The following is a 14,915-nucleotide window of genomic DNA, read 5'->3' as shown; positions in this document are numbered from 1 at the left end:
TTGATGTTAAAACTTAGGTCACGCCTTGCCTCTAGCCGACGTTATTTCAATGCCGAGGTCTTCCTTAGTCTGGCCTTAGTATCTTGAAACCCCTTGTCGACCTCAGTCCTTGCCTTGACCACCTTAGCCGAGATGTTACCTTGCACCCAAGTGATCTCGTCCTGGAAGTGGTATGACCTAGGCCGACGTGTGGCGCATCTAGGCCAAGATGTGGCACAGCTTAGTCAAGTGTTGTCCTTCCTAGCCGAGGTCATTGTCACCTTAGTTGCCGAAGTCTTTGTTAGCCGATGTCACCCCTTGCCGGAGTGTCATTCTGTGTAGCGTGTTAGATACGCCTTGTTGTTAGCCGATGTCATTGCCCCGTCAGAGAGCCCATACCGCTTTGCTTTTTGAATACCCTTCCACCATGCTTTGTCTGGCCTGTCAGCCACCTTTTCAGGATGAACCCAACCAGTCGCCGCCACGTGTCTCAGCAGAGGGTTAACCCCAGAACCGGGTATAGAAAACTATCATTTGGTATCATAAACTTGCCTTGTAGAGAGAGAGAAACTCTAGAAGAGGGAGAAGAGTTCTTGAGAGAGAAGTAGATCTTCAAGCTTGATTCCTAGAGATCGAACCGTTAGATCCGTGTTCTAAGGTTAGATTCTTGATCTGCTCATGATGTTCTTTATGTTTATGTTATTGCATTGCATGATTGAAAATGATTTGTAAGCCATGCATCGTTTTGAAGCTCGATTCTAGAAAGAGAAAATGACATTCATGTGTTCTTCAAGAAAGTCTTGTTTTGATCCGAAAGCTTTTCGCCTAGACTCATGTTTTGTGTTTGTTCTTGCATGATTTTCAACTACGGGTACCCAGGTCCATGTTTTCAAACTCATAGCACGAAAATCCCAGATTTGTGATGGCGGATTATGATCAAGCATTCGTATTTTTCATGTTTTCACACTCATGTTCTTCATGTTCATCAACAGAGGGAAACCCAGAGTTTCCCGACCTCTTTCCTTGCATATGGCCCTCGGGAACACACCTCGGCAAGGAGGTGTGGAACCTCGGCCTAGACCTGGTTGGTGCCCAGCATGTTTTCCGAAAACATTTGTGTATATGAGAGACTTGTTTGAAAGCGCATTCAATAGGCTTTGCCATGTGTTGTAGGACTTGGGCTTGTCTCGACCCCGACGTGTGAAGAAACGATGTGAGTGGTATTTTTAATAAAGCTATGTTACACTTGCTTTCATAAATCTCGTCTTGCCTTGTTTTGAAAAGTACTTGATCTAGCATGAATGACTATCCCTATTTTGTATATCAAATGCTATCTTGTTTTGATGACTTGTCTTGACAGTCCTTAGTGCTAGAGGACTCTAAACTTTTGCAGCACAGCTTGTCTTGACAGTCCTTAGTGCTAGAGGGCTCTAAACTTTCGCAGCACAGCTTGTCTTGACAGTCCTTAGTGCTAGAGGACTATAAACTTTCGCAGCACAGCTTGTCTTGACAGTCCTTAGTGCTAGAGGACTCTAAACTTTTGCAGCACAGCTTGTCTTGACAGTCCTTAGTGCTAGAGGACTCTAAACTTTCGCAGCACAGCTTGTCTTGACAGTCCTTAGTGCTAGAGGACTATAAACTTTCGCAGCACAGCTTGTCTTGACAGTCCTTAGTGCTAGAGGACTCTAAACTTTCGCAGCACAGCTTGTCTTGAAACTCTTGTCTTGATATGTCATCACCCCTTGAAATAAGTAGACGTTATTAACATCCAAGGAACATGAAAGCCGGCAAATGAACTTGATTTCCCTCATGATCGAAAAGTATGCTATGTATAGTTTTGAAAGAAATCTTGGATATCAATCATGCAAAACCTTTATTTCTAGTATCATTCACTGAGTATCCAAGCTCACCCTCTCTATATATATGTAGGTGATGAACAAGAAGGCATTGAGGCCTAGACGTGATTGCCGATGTGTTTTGGGTGCTTTGCCGACATGTTTTGGATTTGCGTTTTGCATCGTCTTGAAGATTATGCTTCTCGGCTTATGTTTTCTTTGTTTGTTTTGGCATATGTCGGCTTGAGAAGCCTTTTGGTCAGGATGTATTTTGTGTTCCATTTTGTTGTATCTAAAATTGTAAGACTTGTAAAGATGTTTGATGTATGGCATTCCATTGGACTTATGCACGGCTCTCATGGACAACTCGGTTTATATGTATATTTTGCTTCCGCTCTTGTAAGCCCCATATTTCATACTCTGATTGTGTGTGATTTTTGTAAGACGGCCTTCGGTAACCTCGGGTTACTGGCCATCACGGCACCAAACTACTAGGGGCGGTTTGGGGGCGTGACAGTTTGTAATCTGGAAGATTAGGTGTTATGTAATATTAGTTAAGAACTTATTTTATTGATTTTAGTTACTCATGAATATCAATTTTTCAATGGGTGTTTGTGTTTCTTTCTTTTCTACTTTTTAAATCTTACCGCCTAAATCAAACTTCATAAAGTTTCATTTATACCTAAACTATAGTATGTCGGTTGATGCTTAGTCAGAGTATAATGTTCCATTCTCCTCCCCTTTTCTTTTGATTAACAACATTAGCCAAGAATGTATTTAAAGTAGCATCATCTACCCAAGATACTTTAGTTTGCTTACCAATCTAACACATGATCAAATTAACTGTGTAAATCATTAGCGCCAATTGTTTTTTGGTTGCAAAGCTTACAACGCCCTTTTGACATTACATTCTTTTCATTTTATTTTTTATTTTTTTATTATGGTCTACCTTTGTATTGCTTTTTTATTCCTTTGATTAAATTGAAAAATATATCATCGGTGTCAAAAGTTCAATAAACCTCAACTATTTCTTAAGATCACTTTTAAACGTTGATTTGAATGGTTAAAGGTCCAATCTTTTTCTTCATTGCTTTTTTTTTTTTTTTTTTTTTTTTTTTTTGGGTGGGCCAATGCCTTAGGCCACTATGGAGGGTTAAATAGAAATGTGAGGAAAACTACACAACCATTGGAGTCTTCGCCAATGGTTTGTTTCATATTTAGTGGTTTCATATTTCTTTGTGATGTGAGTTTGCAATAAATTTTATAATTTCCTCTCTTACCTTTAGTAGATTTTGTTACTTGCTTCATATATATATATATATATATATATATATTCCATTTGTGTAGCATTTAATAAACAAATTGTAGGTGTATAACAACAATCATCTAGACATGGATATGCATTTCTTCTTTCTCTGGTTATGTGTGCACAAATATGGGATTTAAGAGAGTTGTTGTAGGCTAAGATTACACTTTCTTCGTCTCTATTGCAGGGAAATAATGGATTTTGTTACAACAATATAGTTTGTCAAATACATAGGATTAACAAGATCAAGGTAAGTACCTTCCAATATTTAGCTATCATAATTTCTGAAACCACAAATTAAAGGTAATTGTTACTTGATAATTTGCGCACATAATGTTTTAGATAATTGTTATAATGATCTCAAGCATTATATGTTCATTATTTCAACTTAGACAAAACAAAAACAGCATTGAATAAATTATACAACAAAAAGTGTTCCCTTTATGAAGTATGCTACTTTTTAGTTAGAAAACAATTTGTTAATTTCAATAAACAAATGTTTGCATTTCGCATGATCAACTCTAAAACATTTGATATAATTTCACAATTGCACTTTTGTTTTCATTTTTCTTATCCATCCAGTGTACAACCAAACTTTGAGTTAAGAGAACTATGTGGGTTGTCTATGTTAGGTTTTATTTTTGGCAATCCCGTTTGACAAAACTCCTTTCAGCTGTATTTATTTTCGCACTTTTATTTCAGTGAGGCTATGAGTGTTTAGATGCGAATCCAACCCGAATTGTGCCTTTCAGAGAAGTTTGTGATGCTAATGCTTTCAAGATTGCCACTTCGCTGATTATGACGGGGATTGAGCTGCCCGGTCAGCTCGCAGGGGTCCAGGGGGCAGCGCCCCTTGACGGGTCCGGGGCAGCGCCGCGGCGGGGTCGAGGGGTAACGCCCCCGAAGCAAAATGCAAAAATGCATTCCAAGTTGCCTGTCCGCTCGAGCGGACATTACCCCGCTTGAGCGGAGAATCCCTGGTTCCAGCAGTTTGTCAGGTCTGTAAAAATACTGGAAGGTGTGATTTCGCGCTCGAGCGGGTTCTCCAGCGCTCGAGCGGACCTCTGTTATATCACGCGCAGATTTTACTGAAGACGCTCGAGCGGGATGTTGGGCGCTCGAGTGGACCGCGCGAACACAGTTTTCCGGATTTCAATAAGGATTGGGTTTTCTTCCAAATCTAGGATGACTTTTGGTTTTTCTATAAGTAGTTGGTTTTCTTCCAAAAACTATACTACTCCTGAAATCCTCCAGATCTTCTTTTTGGTTCTTAAGGTTTATATCTGGGGATATTTTTAGTTTTTCTTTGATGTTTTGATTGAGTATTTAACTCATGGTTTAAAGAGAGTACATCAAAGGTTTTGTTTGTTCTACAAAAGAGAGAGTTGTTCTTCGGTGGATTTTGAAGAATTCGAGCCTGAAGCTTTGGTGGATTCCGGGGTGGCTCATCGTAAAGACAATTCCGAGGTGAAGACGGGTTGGAAGAGGCACATAGAGGTTGGTTCAATTAGACGTGGATTCGCTAGGTAATTGAGAGTATACCTGTGTAATTCCTTTAAATTTTCTTAGTGGATTATTTTGTGGCTGTTGCCCATGGTTTTTTAATCACAGTTGGAGGTGTCCAATTGTGGTTTTTTCCACGTTAAAATCGTTGTGTTTCTTTGTCTTGATTGTTTGATTGGGATTGTTATATTCTGCTTAAAATTGATACATAATCACAAATCAACATCTAGGGGATTTCTAGATTTTTCAGTCTACAGTTCCCCCTTTCTTCCCTACATCTACGCCGGTGCTTCCTCTCATCTTTTCCCCTTTTTTCTTTTCTTTTCCCCTTTTTTGTGTTGCCCATTAATCAATATTTTTTAATATTTGTGTTTGCTACAATACATTTTTAATAAAGAAATTGTCTTTGAATGAATAAAGGAGAATTTTCTCAATGCTTGTCCAGGTCATGCATTGTTAACACCATCACAAATTCCTTGCATTTTGAATTTTCTAATGCCATAAAAGTTTTTTTATTATACTTCAAAATTGAGCAAAACCCACATAAAGACAAGCGTGTTAATCATAAAGACAAAAGCGTAATTGAACCCATTAATCTCCAATCATAGAATGTTACAGAAGGCTTTATTATACTTGACAATTCTTAAAAATGATAAGAGTATTGCAAAATACATTACGAAACCAAATAGGAATCCACAATCACAATCCCCAAACGAACTGAATACCACATGTCAAATTTTTAATTTAACCGCAAAAACAGCTTAGCAAAAACCCATTAATCACCAACTATGTAATGCCATAAAAGTTTTTTATTATACTTCAAAATTGGGCAAAACCCACACAGCAATGCAAAATTCATTAGAAAGCCAATCGTGCAATTCAGGTGAAGATTCAATGTAGATCGAACTTTTGATTCACTTGTGAGATCCAAGTAGTTCGGGGGGAAGAGGTGTGGGGCATAAAAGTGGAGAAAAGCTGCAGAAATTCCTAAATCACAAAATTTAGCTATTGATTATTTCTCCACACAAAACCCAAAAGTTTCACTACATAAGAAATCCATAAAAATTAAAAAATAAAATCTAGAAGTTTCAGAGAATACACATCACTATTTTGTGTCGCTAAACTCCACCCTCTAGCAATGGAGCTCAACTTAGCTTCATTAAAAGATCAAACCAAAGCATCTTATAGCACATATAATGAACAACTACGAGATCTGTATAAGCAAAATTTAAGAAAAACATAATGAAATTGAAGATAAATAGAACATAAGGTAAATTACACTGACCTCCTTAACACTTTCGGGAAAAAAATATAATAAACCTTACAATTCTGATATACATCCTTTATAGTAAGGTCAAAGAAATTAAAATTAGTGCACATGGTAAGAAAACACAAAGATAAATAACATACAATACCCACCAAAACGGGAGGTTCATATTGAAGCAACCAAAACTAATTGTTTCAAACATCTTTATCAAGCCTAGCTAAATTTTGATTAATCAACTCTGTTTACTCGTAAGGACGAAAAGTACTTAAAAGGTAAAAAGTTTTATTCAATAAAATGTATGTTACTTTTAATAGAGTACCTCAAAGAAACCAAAACTCATTTCCCATGGGCATGACATTCTGTTGATCTAAGTTTTGTGGTGCACAATTGTTCAATCCAGACAAATTGAGAATTAAAGCAGAGACATAATAAATCAAATAAGTATTCATTGCAAATATCAGAGAAGCACACAGAAGCAGTTGCACACTTTTTCCAATTCAAACTGAGCTTGTTCATTACAAATACAATAAAACAAAGACTCCTTCAATGTACATTATCAAACAAAGCTGTTGCTTTAAACAAATTAAGTATAATGAAGAAAAGAGGCATAACATAAACAAACATCAGACTCTCTCTCTCTCTCTCTCTCTCTCTCTTATGGCTTCTCAAAGTCAATCAATTGACTTTGAAAAAAGGGGGAAAAATAAATGAAAAAAAGAGGATACACCTTAAAAACCGCATCCATGCCTTTGTCATGTAATATAATATTAGAATAAGTATTTTTTTTGTTTTTGTTTTTATAGTGGACCATATATATATATCATAAGTTTATGTAACGTAAAAATGTGGGTGTATAAGAAGTGTGTGCCAGTAGCTTGCTTTTGCTTTTGCACAATATGTAGTGTCCTCACTTCAATAGTTAGAAAAGTCCAAAGGAAATCCTCGTGAGTCACACAATAACAACCAAGTTAGTGATATTTCAAAAAAATAAAGATTGAAGTATGTCTAAAATATGATGTGTATAATTAGTTATCCAGTCAATTTATAAATGAAACACCCACCAAGACTTACATGATCCTAAATTGTCAAAAATCACAAATTCACTTGTGTCTCTGGATTAGTTTATCAGTAATCACAAATTCACTTGTTTCTTTAGATTAATTGATCGGTAGCACTACAAACAATGTCAACAGTGCCAACATTATTCTGGATTAATTGCATTGTTAACTTTGTTTTGTAGTTAATTGTAGTCCAATAATTAAGTTGTAAACTGGATTACTCTATTCGTTGGTTGGTTCTAGCCATATAGGCCTTGTTTAGTTGTCCAGATTGGATTTGGATATAATGAGATATAATATGTTTAGGATATGAGATGAATTATGTATATTGTAAAATTATTTTTATTATATCCAAATTCTTTGGATGGGTGGTTTGGTCTGAAATTATGAGATGTTGGGGTGTTCAATGGGTTATACTTGGGACTGTTAATGGGCGGTTACATTGGTGGACTGGTTTTGATAAAAACTTGAATGAATGTGCTTAGAACATAGGAATGAATGTGTATTTCAAAGTGTACAACCAAACATAGGAATGAATTGTTTATCTTTTCCTTTTTTCTTTCTTCTTTTTTCTTTTTTCTTTCGCACTATGAAAGAAATATTCTTTGATAAACTTATTGCCTTTGAATCGTATTCATATTCATTAAAATGTCTTGGTTCAAAACACATAATGTTAAAAACTAATGTGAATGTTGTCTATTTAAATTCATTATATTTTTAACAGTTTTTTCAAAATATTCATATTTGTCCCTTTTGTTTATTTTTTATCTTGCTTCCAGCAATCATATATTAAATATGAAAGGTCATTCATGGCCTCTTACTGGAGGCAATAGCAAGCAAAAGGCTGCATTTTCTCCATCAACTAATCAATCAACAACTTGTTGTGTTGCCCTTAATCCCGATTGTTCTGAGATTTCCAAGCCATCTATATCAAGTGAACCTATCAATGAATTCGTTCAGTTAAAACAAGAAATCGAGGAGTTCTTTCGACGGTTTAAAAGGGAGGAGATCTATTATAACAAGGCATCAACTGGAACTTTGCCGGCTCTACTCACCGAATACCCAAAGCTAGAGCTACTTATTCAATATGAAAAAAAGATCTCAGAAGATATTGCTAAAAAAAAAAAGAAGAATTTATAAAGAGATATGATGGTTCTAAATTTGAGTTGCGTTATGATGAAAGTAGTGCCTCATCTTAGTTTTGTCTTAGATTTTTGTATTATGTAGTTCTTTATATATAGATATATATTGCATGTTGTTCAGTGTGCTTGTTATAAAAATCCAAACATAATTTTCAAATATTTTAAGCAATTATAGTTGTTGGCTTTTGTATTTATGCACATCTAAAAAGTTGTGCTACTTTTTTGTATGCATTCTTTATTTTTCTTCTACTCTCTGTATTTATGTTTTTTTCTTTTTCTAATACTCTCCTATTTCAATTGCATTTAAACTTTTTCAAGTACAGTGTTACCTTTTATTAAGGTGCTCATACCTTATGCTAAGTTTAATGCATATAAATTTTCCTTCTAGATTTAATATGCTTAATTAATTTTTTTTCTTCTTAGATTAATATATTATTAAAATTCCTATTGATTTGCATGTCATATTGTCTCATTTTGGCTATGCTATGTTTTTTTCCGAAGGTTTGAGCAGTGAGTTGTTGCTATACCATCGCTAATTTGTACCAAATATATAATATTTATTTATAAAATGAAGTTCTAATCTTGTCCTTTTGAACCAGGATGTTTTATAATATTTATGAGTATACATTAAATTAAACCTTGCTGAAAGGGTAATTTTTGGTGAAAATTGGGCCGAGCTATGAGATGGACTTTTTGGCCCAAAGTACGAAGGACTGGGTAAAAAGGGCAGAGAAGTTACTCCGGCCCAAGAGAGGTAAAGTTACTCCGGCCAAAAGAGATGAAGTTACTTCGGCTTAGGAATTGTAAAGCTACTTCGGTCCGGAAGCAACTTGAAGATAGACCGGTCTTGGAGTTATACCGGTCTTGGAGTTATACTGGTTGCGAATCGTTGGTTCGGTCTAAACCGTACCATGAGTTCTACATGGAAAGCCGAGATAGGAAAGAGTAAACGGAAGAACCGAACTAAGGATAGTTCGGCCTACTCTGTGGCTCAGCATAGCCAGGTTTATCTCGGTCGTATGGTAGTTCGGCCATGGTGAAAACCATCCCACTTGGTTTAAGCAGTGGGAAGGGTGTAAAAGGATAAGCATTATCCTGTAGGTGTATGAATCCTAGGAGAACTCTGCATGGAGGAATAAAAGTCCTACTAGGATTGTGCCACTCGAAACCTATAAAAGCTCACAAACATCACCTTGGAAGAGGTAACACAACATACAATTTTGCTTTCTGAATACACTGAGCTTTGTCTATTTGTCAAGTTTGCTGACTTAGGCATCGGAGAGGTTTCCGGCACACACCCGCCGGCTAGCTCACGTTTGTGTTTTCAGGTGACAAAGCGACGTCGTACGGAGGAGCGTGGACTTAGTCAACAGGATTATACGAGGAGAATTATTTCTTCCCCGTACAATTGGCGTCGTCTGTGGGAAAAATAGACAGAACAAAACCTCTTGATTATAACTTCTCCCCTTTACGATCAATGACACACATTGAAGAATTGCCGCAGTCCGCCGTCGACGGGCTAACTCCAGATGGGGGCGCAAGACGTGAAGGATTACCCTCTGTCCCTCCCATGGCGGACTTGGAGCCCCAACGACATAACACCAGGAGGGATACTAGGGGGAGGCGAACTAACAGCCCCGTCACTCTTGTTCTCAAAGTCCTGACAGGCAAAGGCAGAGGATTGACCCTCAAGCTCTGGAAAATCGCGTGAAACAGCAAGATGAATTGATAAGAAAGATGGCGGCGGACATGGAAACCTTGAAACGCCAGATGAAGAAAAAAGAAGTGGCGACAGGAGAGGGGCGCAAAAACAAAACGCCCCCTCGCCACTCCGAAAATCGTAGTAGGAATACTACACCCTCGCAAGGAGAGAGCAGAAGCCTCAGGACAGGCGACACTCAATCCTGGTGTTCCAGAACTCGTCACTTCAAGTCTGAGAGGACGAGATCTGAAAGATCATACACTGAAGGAAGCACGTATTGGCCCTTGCATTCACACCAAACCAGATCTAGACAGACGAATTACCCAGATCATCCGACTTACGAACCGTGCTCGAAGAGAAAGCACGATGCAAGGAGGATGCCAGGGCGCGGGATCCGCACAGAGTTTCTGCCTTACAGCGGTTGGCTCCTCGGACGCATGGAAGCGTCGAGGTTGGAATGCCAATACCGCGCCCTGCCTACGAACCAACGGACAAGGCATTAGCAAGGCTACAGACTTCACTGTTTGTTCCGACGATTGAAAACGCGCCCCTACCATCAGGCTTCCTTCAACCAAAATTCACTACATATGAGGGGAAGACGGATCCCTATTCACACTTGAGCCACTTTCGCCAAGTCATGGCTGTATACAGGCGAAACGAGGCCTTGATGTGCATACTCTTCCCATCAAGTCTTGGCGACCTAGGCTTGACTTGGTTTGAGAAACTTCCAGAAGGCAGCATAGCCTCTTGGGCACAATTGGCAGAAGCCTTCGTGACAAGGTTCCGAACAAACACTAAAACCCCGGTGGAGATCGATCAGCTACTCTCCATCGACATGGGTGATAAAGAGACCCTAAGATCCTACAACAGTCGCTACTGGGAGACATTCAATCAGATTGAGGACTGCCCCACCAATCTCGCCATCGCACAGTACAAAAGAGGCCTTCCAGTTGGGAATAGACTAAGGGACTCGATCACCATGACACCACTCCTCACTATGGAAGCCCTGATGGAAAGAGTGCATCAGCACATCAGGGTAGAAGAGGATGGCACACGTGCCAAAGCAAAATCTAGTGCGACCGCAGTACCAGAAAAGAAAACCTCAGCGAAGGTCAATACAGTAGATCGTCAGAACAGAAACGGACGTGGCAGACGAGATAACGGAGAAGACCCGGATAAAAGATGGTTGAGAATCCGCACTGCCATAACCACGGTGTTCAAGAAACCGATATATCGGATTCTGAGCGAAATGAGAGATGAGCCTTTTGTCAAGTGGCCAGCCAAGCTAGGAGAAGCCCAGCAGGACTATGACGAAAGATCACGGTGCACCTTCCATAAAGAAAAGGGACACCGCACGGAGAATTGCACACCATTGAGACAACACCTGGAAGAATTGGTGGCAGCAGGCCACTTGGACAAATACATTGAAGGAGGGACGCAGCCAGCCCCCCAGGATCACAATAACCCCAACGGAATGCCAATCGACGCCCCACCTCAAGGCATTATCAATGTGATACATGGAGTCTTTGAACCTGAGCGTGTATATGAGCTCAGGGGATCAATCAAAAAGGCTGAGCACTTTAGAGAGGTGCTAAGTGCCCAACCTACCATCAAGAAGGGAAAAACAGAGGCAACAAACGTCATGTCTTTTTCGAATAAAGACTTGGATCGAATATACTGTCCTCACAATGATGCCCTGGTCATCACTCTCCGAGTCAAGGATTTTGACGTCAAGCGGATTTTGATTGACCAGGGTAGTTCATGTGAAATCATGTACTACGAAACATTTAAACAACTAAAGCTGCAAGACAAAGACTTGGCACCTGCAGTATCTCCCTTAATTGGATTCAACTCCATGCCAGAATGGCCCGTCGGCAAAATAATTCTTCCAGTCAGAGCAGGAAGCGTAACAAAACAAGTGGAGTTCTGGGTATTGAAGGTCCCCTCCACTTACAACATCATCTTGGGCCGAACATGGCTGTACGCCATGCGTTCGGTGGCATCATCCTACCACCAGGTAATGCGGTTCCCCAACGACACCGGTATGATTGAAGAAGTCTATGGAGATCAGATCATGTCAAAACAATGTTTCGCCACCGTAAATGGCAGCCGCGCTGCCAAAGGATACATTCATTCGGTGGAGGAACCTGAAAGCAATGAACTATTCGCGGACGTCGGCAAAGAGGCTGATCAAAAAGCGGTGGAGGACTTGGTGGAGGTAAAAATAGATGAGAAGAACCCGGATAAGTTCTTCTTGCTTGGCTCGTCGTTATCCAGCACTGAGAGATTAGAGGTCTTGGAATTCTTGACCTCTAACATCGAAGTGTTTGCCTGGACACCCTACGACATGCCAGGCATTGATCCAAACTTCATCAGTCACCAACTCAATGTCCACCCATCCGCCAGGCCGGTTATTCAGCGCACTCGCAGATCGGCACTTCACCATGCCGAAATAGTGGCCGAAGAAGTAGGTAACCTGCTGGAGGTAGGAGCAATTAGAGAAGTACACTACCCAAGATAGATCTCCAACACTGTTGTGGTACCGAAGAAGAATGGCAAGTGGCGCGTCTGCGTCGACTACAAAATAGTCAACAAGGCGTGCCCAAAAGACAGCTTTCCTCTACCACGAATAGATCAACTGGTGGACCTAACGGCGGGGAACAACCGACTTAGCTTTCTGGACGCATACAGAGGCTATCACCAAATCTCCATGCATGAACCAGACCAGGAGGTCACATCTTTTACAACTCCAAGAGGACTATACTGTTACAAGGTCATGCCCTTTGGCCTGAAGAACGCAGGGGCAACATTCCAACGGATGGTCACTAAGATGTTTGAACCATTGTTAGGCAGAACAATGGAAGCTTACATCGACGACATGGTGGTCAAGAGCAAGGATGAGAATGACCATCTTAAGGACCTAGGCGAGATGTTTGAGATCCTGAAGAAGCACAAGTTGCGCCTCAATGCGTCCAAGTGTGCATTCGGAGTAGGATCAGGCAAATTCCTGGGCTTCCTCGTGACCAACCGTGGTATAGAGGCAGACCCCTCTCAAATCAAGGCAATCCAAGATCTGGAGAGACCAAACTCAGTAAAAGAAGTACAGCATCTCACCGGCATGGCAGCTGCACTCAACCGATTTATCAGTCGGTCGTCAGACAGACTACGACCATTTTTTCATGCCTTAAAGGCCAAGTTTGAGTGGGATGAAGAATGCGACCAAGCTCTGGAAAGCTTGAAGGAATATATGTCTTCCCCACCACTGCTTTTTACCCCAGTACCTGGTGAAGAACTCTTCTTATACCTGGCGGTCTCTCAGCACGCAGTTAGCGCAGTGTTGGTTCGTGCAGAAGGAATCCAACACTTGCCCATCTATTATGTCAGCAAGACGTTGCTGGGAGCCGAAACAAGGTATTTGCCACTGGAAAAACTGGCATTAGCCTTGATGATGGCCTCCAGGAAATTGGCGCACTACTTTCACGCCCACACCATAGTCGTCTTCACAGCTTTCCCACTAAAAGCTTTGTTTGAGAGGGCGAATTTTGAAGTGGGCAGTAGAGTTGGGACAATTCGACATCAAGTTCCAACCCAGGACCGCAATAAAAGCCCAATCTTTGGCAGACTTCATCGCAGAGTTTACACCTGGAAGTCATCATATCTGCCCAGTCGACCTAACTGATACAACCGAACTGGGGACGGAAGTTGACGCCGGAATAGCGCAACCCCTGGTAGAAGGTACTCAGTCAGACCCCAAGGCAGACCAGACTAAAGACAACAAGGAAGAAACAAACCGAGGTTCACCAACAGTACAATCAGATGGCGAGGGGCAGACAGCAAGCATGGACCTTGAAGAAAACACCATTCTTGACCCCACGACATCATCTGACCCCTCCACTTGCTGGAAGTTATTCGTTGGTGAGATGTGGAAGCTCTTTGTGGATGGAGCATCCAACCGGCATGGTGCAGGACTCGGCATAGTCCTCATCTCACCAGACGGCCTGGTTATAGAGCAAGCAATCAACCTTGGCTTCCCAGCATCAAACAATGAAGCAGAGTACGAAGCACTTCTCGCAGGACTCAAATCAGCATATTACATGAAGGCCACCGAACTAATGGTCTACAGCGACTCACAGCTAGTGGTAAATCAAATTTCTGGCGACTATGAAACAAAGGATGATAGGATGGCCAAGTACCAAGAGTTGGTCAGAACAGAGATCAAGAAATTTGAAGTAGTAAGGATAGAACAAATTGGCAGAGAGGAAAACAACAGAGCAGACGAACTAGCAGGCTTCGCCTCAATGTCAGATTCCTCCATACCTCATCTACTACTAATTGACTACCTATCTAGACCAAGTATTGAAGAACCAGAAGCAGAAGAGGTATGTTGCACAGAACTAGGCCCCTCTTGGATGGATCCCATCATCCTGTTCTTAAAAGACGGCATCCTACCAGAAGAGAAAAAAGAAGCCAACAGAATAAGAGCAAAGTCACAGCGATTTTGGCTCTCACCATCCTTGGCATTATACAAGAAGTCATTCTCAGGACCTTACCTAAAATGTGTTCACCCCAGCAAAGTAGAAGCATTCTTGTTCGAAATACACGAAGGGGTGTGCGGAAGCCATCAAGGAGGAAGATCGCTAGCTTACAGGGCCATTTCACAAGGATACTGGTGGCCATACATGTAGGGAGACTCAGAAAAATATGTGAAGAAGTGTGAGAAATGCCAAAAATTCGCACACCAAATACATCAACCAGCAAGAGAATTTTTACCATTAACTAGCCCATGGCCTTTCGCAATGTGGGGCTTGGACATAGTAAGACCACTTCCAACAGCACCCGGCAACAGGAAGTTCTTTCTCGCAGCAACTGACTACTTCATAAAGTGGGTGGAAGCAGAAGCATTGGCATCAATCAAAGAAAAAGATGTGAAGAAGTTCGTTTGGCAGAATATCATCACTCGGTTTGGCATACCAAAAGCCCTAATCTCAGACAATGGCACTCAGTTCGACGGCAGAATCTTCAGAAGCTTTTGTGAAGAGTACAAGATAGAGTTTTACAATTCTACACCGGCATATCCTCAAGCAAATGGCCAAGCGGAAGAATCAAATAAAGTCGTCTTGGAT

The sequence above is a fragment of the Camellia sinensis genome, chromosome 1 (assembly GCF_055761805.1).
Source record: "Camellia sinensis isolate YWXY chromosome 1, ASM5576180v1, whole genome shotgun sequence".
Taxonomy (NCBI): Eukaryota; Viridiplantae; Streptophyta; class Magnoliopsida; order Ericales; family Theaceae; genus Camellia; species Camellia sinensis.
Note: the sequence above shows the minus strand (reverse complement) of the source record.